Raw genomic sequence first — 12,690 nt, forward strand, 5'->3', positions numbered from 1 at the left:
AAGAAATAACACGATACAAAACTCGCGTGACTCAGTTAATATCGATCAGACCGTATTCATGACTGAAATCTTCACGCAGTAAAGGGCATTTTCCCTGCAAAGTTCACGGACCTCGATACCATAATTAACACGTATGAAAAAAATTCTTACCGTGCTTGCCGTTACATTATGCATCAAAACGTACTGTCCAGCGCATTTTTAACCTTTGTTTACATACATTTCAACTAACTGACATTTAAAACACACGAGTGATTTCATTGGTCCAATGCGAAGGCGTGTCTTTACAACTGGAGATTTCATTTATACATACGGTCTGATCGATGTTAACTGGGTCAAGCGAATTGTGTATCGCGTTATTTCTTAAAATTTGACCCAGCATGTGTGGAAATATAACAAGATATATATATATATACATTTCCAGAAAGGAAATTCATTTCTGCGTTGAATAAGACCGGGTTCATGAAAATCGGTGCAAAATTGATGAAGTAATGGCTGTTCAAAACGATGCACCCCGTTTTCGGGTGTTTTCGAGTTGGATACCTTGTTATATGTATATTTGATAGTGTTTTTTTTTTCAGAAAAGTTGATTTTTCGTTATAATATGATAACTTATCATTCAAAATGCTGTTTTCACTAATTAATATCATAGCCACACGCTAACCACCTGTGCCCCGTATAGCCGCACTCGATCAATGTTACTAGGCCAGACCATCTCATATGTCGCATAGAGGACGGTGGCGATCAAGCTTGGATTAAATTGACAGTTCCACGACTATCAAAATTGAGGTTATGGAATTTCAATAATAATGAACCCGTTAGAAGATAAAAATAATTGATTTATCTTTATACATCTGTCACTATCATGAATTGGTTTATAAACAGCTTATGAAATAAACTGGCCTCAAATTTATTCTCTCTTTAAGGTAAAATGCACATGAACATGATTCGGTTATGCACTACGTACGTATTGTAATGTCGAAACTACCAAAAGTCAGTCCCCAGTAAGGACTCTTATCCCACTTTTACAACGAATTCGGTTGATTAAAGCCCCGTTTATTAAATTTTTGCTAAAATCCACTGCACGAAATGACGTCATTTTTTGGACAAAATGACGTCATAAATCCAGCGAAATTATCCAGTTAAACTAATTTTGTTAAAATAAAAAGGTTTACTGAATAAAAAGTATGATAAATAGAATAATATATTAGTGTTGATTATAGATCAGGTTAATCATGCTCGGCACGAAAACGAAAAAGCACTCGCCAAGGCTCATGCTTTTTGTTTTCTAAGCCTTGCTGATCTATAACCAAAACTAACCTATTATTCTCTATGTCCCAACATTACGATCACGACAAATGTATAATCGGCGCTTGAGGTCAATCTTAATCCTCAGCTCTATCTTAGCTCCTGGTTAAGATGATGCTAAACTCAGCAAATCTGAGATAATTAAACAATTAAACTTTTGCTCAAACTGATTATGAGCAAGAAATCCCGAGTTGTGTTGCCACCCGTCTCCTCATCAATCTCAACGCGTCGGAAACAGTTATAAAAGTAGATTAATCTCAGGTCGCCGTGGTGTAATGAAAATGTTGTCCGCCTAGCGACCGGGAGGTCACGGATTCGATCCCCACCATGGGAACGTTATTTAGATCTCCCTCAAAGACACCAAGTACTGGTTTTAGGCCCAGGAAACGGACTCGATAGCGTTTATATTCGCCTTAGTCTTTCGATGCAATCGAGCGAAAAATAAAAAGGTTTAAACTAAATTAATATCAGAAGTGTTGGTTAGAAAATCAACGTCAACGCGATTTACATGGTAAGTTATATATTCTGAAGTACAATATAGCCAGTATATATCAATAAATATCAGCCAGTATATATCAATAAATATCCAAACTGAACAAATCTGATCCATTTATACAGGGCATTGCTGCACACTTGTATGCATTATGCAGTTTCACATTTATCTGCACCTGCACAATATGCTTCTATTCATGTTATGTCATGAGTTTTGATTGATTTTCGTGTCGAATTTGTAACACTGAGGTCAACGTCATTTAGAAAATAAATAAAAGACACGCAATTGTTTATCTTTCGACAAAGAATGAAATCAAGTGGAGGTTATTTTGGAATAATTAAACAAACTAATAGAACACAACAATATAGTTTACATGTATTTTATTTCAATACCGAATAAGAAAAGGGCTGAAATGCCATGAGTCTCTCACGTATAGAAAAGAAAGAGCATCAAATGTGGGTCTTTCTGTATTAGTTATTATGATTATGGAAAGAGCCTTCGGTTTGGAAAGTAGTTACAAGTTTTTATCCAATAAGACCCATCTATAATTCCTGAACGTGGGGATTTCATAAAAAACTGTAACAGAAACATTATTTCGCTTTCGCGATGGATGTTAAAAGCCTTAGTATTGATATGCTATTCATAATGTATAATATAACCAAAGGTTGGCATAGTGATACCAGACTTTTACCATTCTTTGAATCGGGTATTTGACCTTTGCTCAATATTTGCTATAGTTCGACTACCCAATACACAGCATAGTATTTAACAATGGCTCGTTATTCGCTATAGTTCGAATACCCATGACCTAGTTGCAGTCTTCACGATAGTTCATTTTATCCACTAGCCATTCGGGCTACTGGAATGGTAAAGACAAGTAGCCCAGCAGCAAAATTACTAGCCCAAAGTAAATTTGTTAAAATATACACCCTGATAAAGGGTTTCATCTTTCAATAGCAGTTAATCTATTAAAAGTAAAATTGTATCCAGGGTATGTTAACTGTAAAGTCTATTGCAAAAACAATTGCAACACAATATAACAAGTCAATGTAATTATGTCCTTTATTAATTATAAGTATTTAACATGTGATAAACAACTTCTTCGTTCATCTAATCATCACTGCAATTCTGGAGATCCTCTTAGTCAGAAACCATATCCTGTAAAACAAGCAACCTGATAGTTATTTTCCAGAAGTTTACTTGACAAGTGAAGGCATAGATGGCATACTTTTATCATACATGTTGACTTTTTTTCTTATGCTGTGTTTTTAAGCGTAGCTTATTAAACTCTGTCTTACAGAAGTAGCTTCTCCTTCATCACTGATTTTTTACCACTTTTCTAGAAATTCACGTTTCCGTGATTTTTCATAGTCATTTGTTGACTTACGATCAGAAGTGGGCAGTTTCTTGCCAGGCTTCGCTCCAGCTACGTATTTAAGCATTATGCAGCCTTATGCGCGTAGGGACTTACAACTTTGGAAATAAACACACAAACAAGGTTACAAAGTAAAACGATGTTTATTCCGGAAATGCAAGCCGCGTACGTCGATAAGTTTACTTCAGCAGAAAACACATCAGCATGACGTGTGCCAATAGTAAATAACCAGTCTAAATTGTTCACCACGTGGCCTGTGTTACGACTCGAAAATGACCGTTGAATGTATGGACCAATTGGAACGCGTTTAAATCTCGTATTTTAGGCGAAGTTGAACGAAGTTCTGTCGGAAATCTTCGCGAAGTACTCACAAAATAATGACTTTTATCACACTTAAAAATGAAACAATATTGATACACGGAATTTCTACTGGCCCGACGGGCGTACAATATGGCAATTTTAATAGGCCCGAGCTATAATTTACACGCCCAGGCCAACGGGCGTGCGCTTATTTCGCAGACTGTAGTTGGATTTACGTTTGCTTAAAAATCGCTTTAATGCCAATATTCAATATACATATATATATATATATATATATATATATATATATATATATATATATATATATATATATATATATATATATATATATATATATATATAATACGATGACGCTAATGCAATAATACGATGGCGACAGTACGATATGACTATCGCATTGTCGACATCGTACTATTGCGTTGTCGCCATCGTACTATCGCATTGTCGCCATCGCACTATCGCGTTGTCGCATTGTCGCTATCGTACTATCGCATTGTCGCCATCGTACTATCGCACTATCGCAGTATCGCCCTTTATATTTTAATGTGTAACCACGATGGCACTAACGGTATTCCGTAGATAAAACAATGTCGTTCATTTTCCGGTACACCTTCATACCGTCCTGTTTCTATACGAAGAAGTGCAACCCCGCAGCGGAATTTTGCGAAGGCACTACGTTGTGCTCGACTTATTGTATAACACTTGACGTATGGCTCTACAATGATATCTGTCTTAAACTGCCTATAGTTCCGAAGCTTATTACTCCCATTTGCGCGTATATGACCATGTTCTCTATTAACGGTTTCTTACGCTTAAATTCGGTCTACATGGTTTTTTTGATAGCTATTAATTATCAACTTTTGTTGATCTTTGCTGTACATATGACCATGGCTAAGAGCGGCATTTTGCAGTTTTGTATTGACTGATGAAATTATCGTTTTGCTCCACTTGTTTCGTCGTGCGCCCTGTCTAGTTAAGTATTCAAATCACTGTTTATTATGTCTGTTATCGTCCCTCCTGTTTAAGCGAAAAGTCATTGCCATAGCACTGATTTCCACTGTCGAATGTGCGGTTGGGTCCATCCCATGTCTCCTGTATTTGGTGCGTTCGGTGTATATCTCCCTATACCTAGGAAGAAGCTAAAGGATTTGTCATCGACTGCATTTATACATGGGAGTTCCTGTATTCTCCATATTGCAGCTCGTAGCTTATTGTTGACCACACCATTGTGTCGTATAGCTTAGTAAAGACTTCATAGTTTATTCCACATAGCGCTTTATACTTCGAGATCGGTAATCCTAGCGATCTAGACGCTGACTGTGCTACGTGTTTTGCGGTTACAGAATAGTCCAATGTATCTGTTAAAACGAGGCCTAGATTATAATTTCTTGGTTGCACTTGAACACAAACTCCGTCGGCTATGTTTTAGCTGTTCTAATATGTAGAATTGCGTTTTATTCGTATTTATTGTCATGTTGTTAATCGTGCACCATTGAGATAGTATATCGATCAGTAGCTGTAGGTGTCTTCGTTTTTTGCTAACAATATAAGGTCATCCGCGTAAAATAGGTGATTCACCAATTTTCCATCCAATTCAATGCCTATATCACTATTGTTTAAGTGTTCATTCAAATCATTTATGTACAGATTAAGTAAAGTCGTTGATAACAAACATCCTTGTTTTAAAGGTGCCTTTTCACGTTTTGGTAAATTGACAAAATTGAAACAAAGTAGTTTCAGATTCGCAAATTTTCGTTTTAGTTATGATATTCGTGAGGAAACAGTAATACTGAGCATTTACCTTGCTCTAAAATAGCTATTATATGCATCTTTTGGCGATTTAAAAACCTGAAAATTATAAAGCGTTGCAACGCGAAACGATTAAATAATTTGGAGAGTTCTGTTGTTGTCGTTAAATTTTGTGAAACTACGAGGATTGCTTATATTAAGTATAAAATACATCTATTACTGCATGAGGAAGGATGGCCGAGTGGTCTAAATGGATTATACTTTTACTCCAGGGGTCAGTGGTTTGAGCCCTGTTGAGGGTTACTTTTTTCTTCTTTTTTTAAATTTTATTCTCGATTTTTTACTGGAGGCTTTTATTTCGAATGTTTACAATTATCAATATAAAGCATTTAATGACAAACTTAAAAAAATGGAAAAAATCTGTGAAAAGGCCCCTTTAAGCTGATGTTCACGTCGAACCAGTCCGTTTTATAATATTGCGCACCTAACGGAATCATATAATGACTTGATTGCGTTTAGACATTTACCTTCTAAGCCTAAACTCGATAGTTTATTAAAAAGTAGCCCATGGCGTATTCGGTCATAGGCTTTGGAAAAGTCCACGCAAGCGACGTATGTTGATAGTCGTTTACGTTTTCTGCACTCCAGTATGCCGCTTAGCGCTAATAAATGATCAGTTGTACTACGCTTGGATCTAAAGCCGTTTTGATTGTCACATATTTTATTAGTGTAATTTTTTTCTAGACAAGCTCTATTCTCCTCTTGGTCTTCATCCGCTTACAGCTCCCATTCTATTTCGGTTTACCAAAACGTTTCCATGTATTTCACCGTGATAAAGGATCCACTGGGGAACAATTATGAAGCACCTGTTTAGTAGTGCTATTATGATGCGCGGAAGTTGGATGGTTTGTTCTTCTCAAGGACCGACCCAAGCATCTTGTATGAAGACCATACATGAATCTTAATCTCATTTGTGGCTGACCGTGTTTGCAGCATGGATCAAGGCTTTGACCTAAGCTGTGTAGTTTGTGCAGTGGGGGCCTTTTAGTATTTACCTCTTACAGCCACTAGCCGTCTGGGCTACGGCAAACATTGCAGCCGCTTCCTCTGACCCATCTGTTCAGGACTTGATCCATGCTTCATTGGGTACCTTTCTTCCATGGTCAAATGCATGGCTTTGTTGCCAGCGTAAATGTGCTCTTCTTTTTTTGTCAGGCGGGGCATTGTGGCATAGATGTGGATGTTCTATCGGGTGGGTGCATATCGTTACTGCGGTTCATGAGCTCTGATGGTTGCTAGGCATAGCAACCTCAGAACAAGCTAGATCTTTTCAGTCCTCCTGTCCCAAGGCTATTCACGCTGCTGTGTATCAGGTGATCCTCTAAGAATCTGCTTTTGTCTGTTCCATCTCCGTTGTTGGCGTTGATCGCACTGCAGCGGTAATAACGCTCAAATCCTGGTTCTGAGTCCGCTAGTAAGACTCGAGAGCCGTCATCAAAGAGTTGGAGCCGTATTTTATATTTTATGAGGGGTCTAACTGAACCTTGATGTATTGTTCGGATGATATTTACGTTTTCTTGTCGATGTGTTGCTGCCGGCTTCTTCACAATGTTTAGTTTCCATCTGGTTTTTGCATCTGCGTATTTTACATGTTGCCTCTATATAATTCGCTCGTTGAATGTTACCCACATGTATGCTGAACTGGGGAGGAGTGTTGTCCAGGGTCTGTTTGCCAGACTTTACTTGGGTGTAAAAAGGGTTGCTGAGGGTTTCTCCTTGTTGATGGTTAAATATCAATTGAAGGACAAAGCTGAGATCTTTTCCAAACCCAGATGCATTCTGTATGTAGCTGTTGATAAACGCATATGCAAATTGTTTTTACAATATCTGTAGAAAACAGATATATGGAGTAGTTGCATGTAAACAATTACCATAATTTTCTGAGTACAAAAAATTGCATAAGTCTGCTAAATTGAAGGTCAGCTTTCAGGAACTTGGTCAAAGACCGCACACAATGACCCTGAACATATGGAACATATGTGTTTAGTTTCAATTGAATACTTGTAGTTGGATGTGACATCTAGATGTCACTTTTTTAGTACACTTTTACCTTTACCAATTTTCAAAGTACAAAAAGGTTCATGATTCTGCTCTTTTGAAGGTCAAAGTTATGGAACTCGGTAATTGATCTCCAATGACCCTGAACATATGTGTGAAGTTTCAGGTGTATACCTTACATAGGAACAGTGATATAGAGATGTTGCACATTTACCTTGACCAAAAAGGGGCATAATTCTATAAAATTGCAAGTCAGAGTTAAAGAACTTTGTCAGCCACCTCACACAATGCCGCCAAATATATGTGTAAAGTTTTAGTTGAAAACATGACAGTAGAAGCAGTGATATAGGTACTGCAAGCTTACCTCAACCAATTTTCTAAGTAGTAGAAAAATTTAAACATAGATGTTCAATATTTACCTTAACCAAGTTTTAAGTATAAATAGGTACGAAATTACACTTAATGACAGGTCAGCGTTCAGGAACTTGGTCAGTAAACTTACACAATAACCCTAAACACCTTGTGAAGTGTCAATCAAATACCTGTAGCAGAATCAGTGATGTAGCACATTTAACTTTACCACAGTATTTTGCAGATTATACCAAGATGGTGACGTCGACATTTTTGTGAAAAGCATTGTTCGGACAATTCGGTAAAAAGCGAATCTACAAAAATCCAAGCTTATGGGCCTTATCAAGAAGGACCTTAATTTATGTTCTAGATGTGTGTTTCTGACATTACACCGGCAAGTTTGGAGGAATAGTATAAATGCAAAATTATTGAGATACTACTAGTAGTAACGCCATATAAAGGAGGGCTACAATCATTTAAAACACTCATAGACCAATATATGCATAAATCACTTCAAACTTGTAGAACTCTTTGAATTATAGGTCCTTTCTTTTTTACACCAACTTATATATTTATAAATGAATAATACAATAACACACATGCATATATAGCAACAACATCAACATATAATAAATAATCTTTAAAAGTTAAAAATCCCACATTGTATTGCAGATGAAAACACAAATATTATTAAATGCAAAATGAAGGTAATATACAAATCACTATTTACTTATGAGAACATTTGCGTTTTACTTCACTTATTAAAGTTACATAAAAACTCAAAATCAACAAATATTTTGTATAATATTAAAAAATAAAAATAAAGTTAACACATTAAAAATCTATGTTCCTTATAGGAATAGCCAAAACTGCAACGCCAGATGTGGCATGGTAACATAGATTTAAAGGGATACAAAATGCTTGTTTTTATTGATGTGTGGATCTTTTTATTCCATTTTAATTTCACCCAACGATATCTATTCATACGACACACAAACACTAACTTAGTAGATGAACATGTGTTAAATATATTGTTCCACAAAAAATAATAAAAAGCATTGTGTATCTTGTTAAATCTGTTACCAGACTTAGACATACACTGCATATTTATATAAAAGTCTACAGTACTCAAAATGACACACTTTTAAGATTTAAAGTTAAGTTTTCTGGTAGAAAATATATTAATACAATTCTAAGGTTTTTATTATAAGCACCAAAGTCCAAATAAGACTAACCAATCTAATGTCTGTTAGATTTCCTTAAACAAATTTGAAGTAAGCGAATGCAAGTTATCAATCATCTGCATTCAACACACAGGAGCACACAATTCCAACTGTCAGCATATTTAAATTACTTGGACCCTTAAGAACATTGTCTAAACCTTGAGGTCTCCGTGGCATTGAAGAACATCGTGTCCCCCTAGCTCTCAGAGCACAGTAACATTCCTTGGACCCTTATGAACATTGTCTAAACTTAGAGGTTTCTGTGGCTTTGAATGACATGGTGTCCCCCTAGCTCTCAATATCTCTCGAGACACTAAGTACTGGTTCTCCCCAGGAAATAGCTGACTCGATAATCCCGAGGCTATCCATGCATTCACGTCTTACATATATAGGTTTATACCTAAACCAAAGACTTTTGAAAGAGTATTACACACTTTTATTGCAGGTCTAGACAGAATATAGTTGTAACAGAATATTAGTATTCTAGAATATTGTACACTGTGACTTTCATTTCTTTGATTGGATTTAGTTCTACATTTTTAAGCATACCACTGCGATAAGTTTACCAATACCCACTTTCATGGGTATGCTTGTTTATCAATACCAAGTACACATACTTATGCCAGTAACTGACGACTGCCCTTACTCGATTCAGTGGTAGGGAAAGAATGGCCCATGTAAGGATTTCATGACCAATATCCAAGTTATGTGGCCGGGACGCGGATCAAACCAACGATCTTAAGCTTTGTAGTGCTGTGCTCTACCAACTGAGCTAGCCGGCCAGGATAAGAAGAATAATTTCTGTTTAACAGAATAATGTTCAATTGATCCCCAAATGTATGGGGTGAAATTTCAATTACCAGATCTAGGTAAAGGTTTAAGCTACAAAAGTACACTATTTTAATGCAAAAATATTGATGCGGTATAGCTCCAAGAATTCTTAGTACAATGAAAAAAATATTTTTTTTGTATTACCATATATGGGTCAGATTTCCATGTTTTCCATGAAAACATTGAAAGTTTGGTAAGGGAAGTGTTTAATCTTTTAATGAAAATTCAAAGAATGACAGTTGAGAAACAAAAACAAGAACATGCATACAAATATACACTTATAGGTTTTGTTACCATATATCTCTTTATGCCAAATATATTTAGAATGTAGAAGGTTCGAATTTAACATATAACTTTGCATACAGGTGTGTTACACAAGCTTAAACGTATCAATTGAACGCTAGGTCGTTAACATTTACAGCATATTTTGTTGTTGTTTTAAACAAAGTTGTAAAATAATTGTCAGAAGTTAAATGACACAATGGCTTAAATAATAATCTCTGAATCAGTTGCGTCTTGTTCCACTAAATTCTTGTCCACGTTTAACAGTCTACTTCTGGTCTACTTCCTCGCCAGATGGACCCCAAAGCCAATCAAGCCCCCCAGGGCGAGTGCTGCCCCGCCCACTATTGCCATTCCTGTCAACCCCTCTGTAAAACAAGCATAAAGCATAATATAGAGTAAATGAGCCTAATAAGTCCTAGAGAATGAATGGAAAACGTAAAACTGACATAATTTACAAAATAATTACCTCAATTAAGGGCCAAGATGGAAATGGTTTTGGTAAAAATACCTGCAACGAAAGTATCAAATTAAGTACAAAGCAAATTTTAATAGCGTTGGACACAATAAAGGGACAGATTCATAGTTTTGGGTTACACCAGTCCAATACATATATAAAAAACTGTAATGGAATAAGGCAAAAGAATGAACTTCAACTTTAAACTAGTGACATGAAAATCAATAGGGGTCATCTGCCAGTCATGATCAATGTACCTATCAAGTTTCATGATCCTAGGCATAAGCGTTCTTGAGTTATCAACCGGAAACCATTTTACTATTTCGGGTCACTGTGACCTTGACCTTCGACCTAGTGACCTGAAAATCAATAGGGTACATCTGTGAGTCATGATCAATCTACCTATTTCATGATCCTAGGCCTAAGCGTTCTTGAGTTATCATCCGGAAACCATTTTACTATTTCGGGTCTCCGTGACCTTGACCTTTGACCTAGTGACCTCAAAATCAATAGGGGTCATCTGCGAGTCATGATCAATGTACCTATGAAGTTTCATGATCCTAACCCCAAGCGTTCTTGAGTTATCATCCGGAAACCACCTGGTGGACGGACCGACCGACAGACCGACCGACCGACTCCATCATGACACAAGTTATCAAGTAGAAACAGTTATATCTTAAACCAACTAGTTTCAAATGGAATCCCAATCTGGTATACATAAAAAGACGCACACACACAATTTCACCAAATTATCTTCATTTTTTTACCGGAAAACACATATAAGACGCCATGCGCACCTATCTAATTACCCAGATGATAAGATAATTTTCTGGTAGACGCCATTTTTGAAACACAAAAACTAGCATAAATGTAATTCATCGCCTTTTTATTTGCGCTGAGTAATACATAACTTGAAATGGCAAGCGTATGACCCATTGGAAATGTCGACAGATTTTTAGGGGTATACAGTTTAGGGTTTATACAGACAAACATTTTTAACTTTGGTGTGGTCTTCACTTGTACCGAAGGGGAATCGGAGTACCCGGATGAAACCACACTTGTCACGCAGGATGGCATCCAACCAAATTCATATGCTTCCGGGAACAGGCATTGCATCCGGGTCGCCTAGGCGACATGCGATTGTACCAACCACTGCGCTAACCGGTCCGCCTAAATATCAGGTCAAGCCTTATTGTTATACATTGAGCCTTGTTCTGAGAAAACTTGGCTTAATGCATGTGCGTAAAGTGTCAACCCAGATTAGCCTGTACAGTCCGCACAGGCTAATCAGGGACGACACTTTCCGCCTTAACTTGATTTTCGGTAAGGATGGACTTCCTTGAAATTAAAAATACCATAAAAGCGGACTGCACAGGCTAATCTGGGACGACACTTTACGCACATGCATTAAGCCCATTTTTCTCAGAACAAGGCTCCATTGTGTTTCCACATTTCGTTTATAGGTGTGTTATTTATTATTAATAGCATAATGATCCATGTGGTATTTGGTATATGTGCCATTCCCACACATATTCTATACAACTTAAAAATATTAGTGTTGTACTGTTGTAAAATAGATATGTCTGATTGTTAATTATTTTGCTAGCTTTAAACTTAGCAAAACTGTGCGCTTTTTATTTTAATAATATTATTATACATGGCGTGCGTAAGGTAATCTTTCCATCTTTGTTTCTTCTCCATTTTTTCCCATAAATGTAAACACTGTAATAACCGAGAGCCACCCTGTCAAGATATTGTGTTGTAATGCGATTGTTTCCAACCACTGTCGTGTGTATTGTTAGATATTATTTAACAAACACTACTTAGTACTGTAGAATCGCTTCCGTTTAACGTGAAATTTTGATGTCTGTAATATAATTTGATTAAGACTGACGGTCGGAGTGACGATGTACAATGTACAAGTGGAAATAAAATGTATATACTGTCCACGAAGTCTATTTGCCATTGTGTGAGGTTTTAAAGTCTTACTTCAATGGAAAAAAAATATAAGGGCATGTGTAAAAATCATGTCGTTTTAGAAAGTTTTCAAAGTATATCGTCGGGTTTGACAAGGGAGTGAATTCGACTTTTACTCGACATCATCATTGCTAGAGTCACTGCCCTTGGATTAATTTTACTTCATTGGTTTGACAAGAGAGTGAATTCGACTTTTACTCGACATCATCATTGCTAGAGTCACTGTCCTTGGATTAATTTTACTTCTCTTTCCGAGAATTAAATTCAC

The 12,690-nt window shown here is 36.6% G+C and overlaps 2 protein-coding genes across 4 annotated transcripts in view; both read right to left on the reverse strand.

Annotated features, from left to right (window-relative positions):
* The window catches only part of LOC127833274 (mitochondrial fission 1 protein-like), a 75,739-nt gene that overhangs the window by 22,793 nt on the left and 40,256 nt on the right, over positions 1-12,690 (reverse strand). Inside the window, exon 5 of one of the 3 annotated variants that reach the window (XR_008027294.1) lies at positions 10,181-10,356. The exons of the other annotated variants lie outside the window; for them this stretch is intronic. The gene's annotated coding sequence lies outside the window, so the exon portion shown is untranslated. The remainder of the gene's footprint in view (positions 1-10,180; positions 10,357-12,690) is intronic. 3 annotated transcript variants of the gene reach the window in all.
* Positions 1-12,690, reverse strand: part of LOC127833273 (uncharacterized) — a 37,284-nt gene that overhangs the window by 7,664 nt on the left and 16,930 nt on the right. The gene's annotated exons all lie outside the window — the stretch shown is intronic.

This window comes from Dreissena polymorpha, chromosome 6, assembly GCF_020536995.1.
Source record: "Dreissena polymorpha isolate Duluth1 chromosome 6, UMN_Dpol_1.0, whole genome shotgun sequence".
Taxonomy (NCBI): Eukaryota; Metazoa; Mollusca; class Bivalvia; order Myida; family Dreissenidae; genus Dreissena; species Dreissena polymorpha.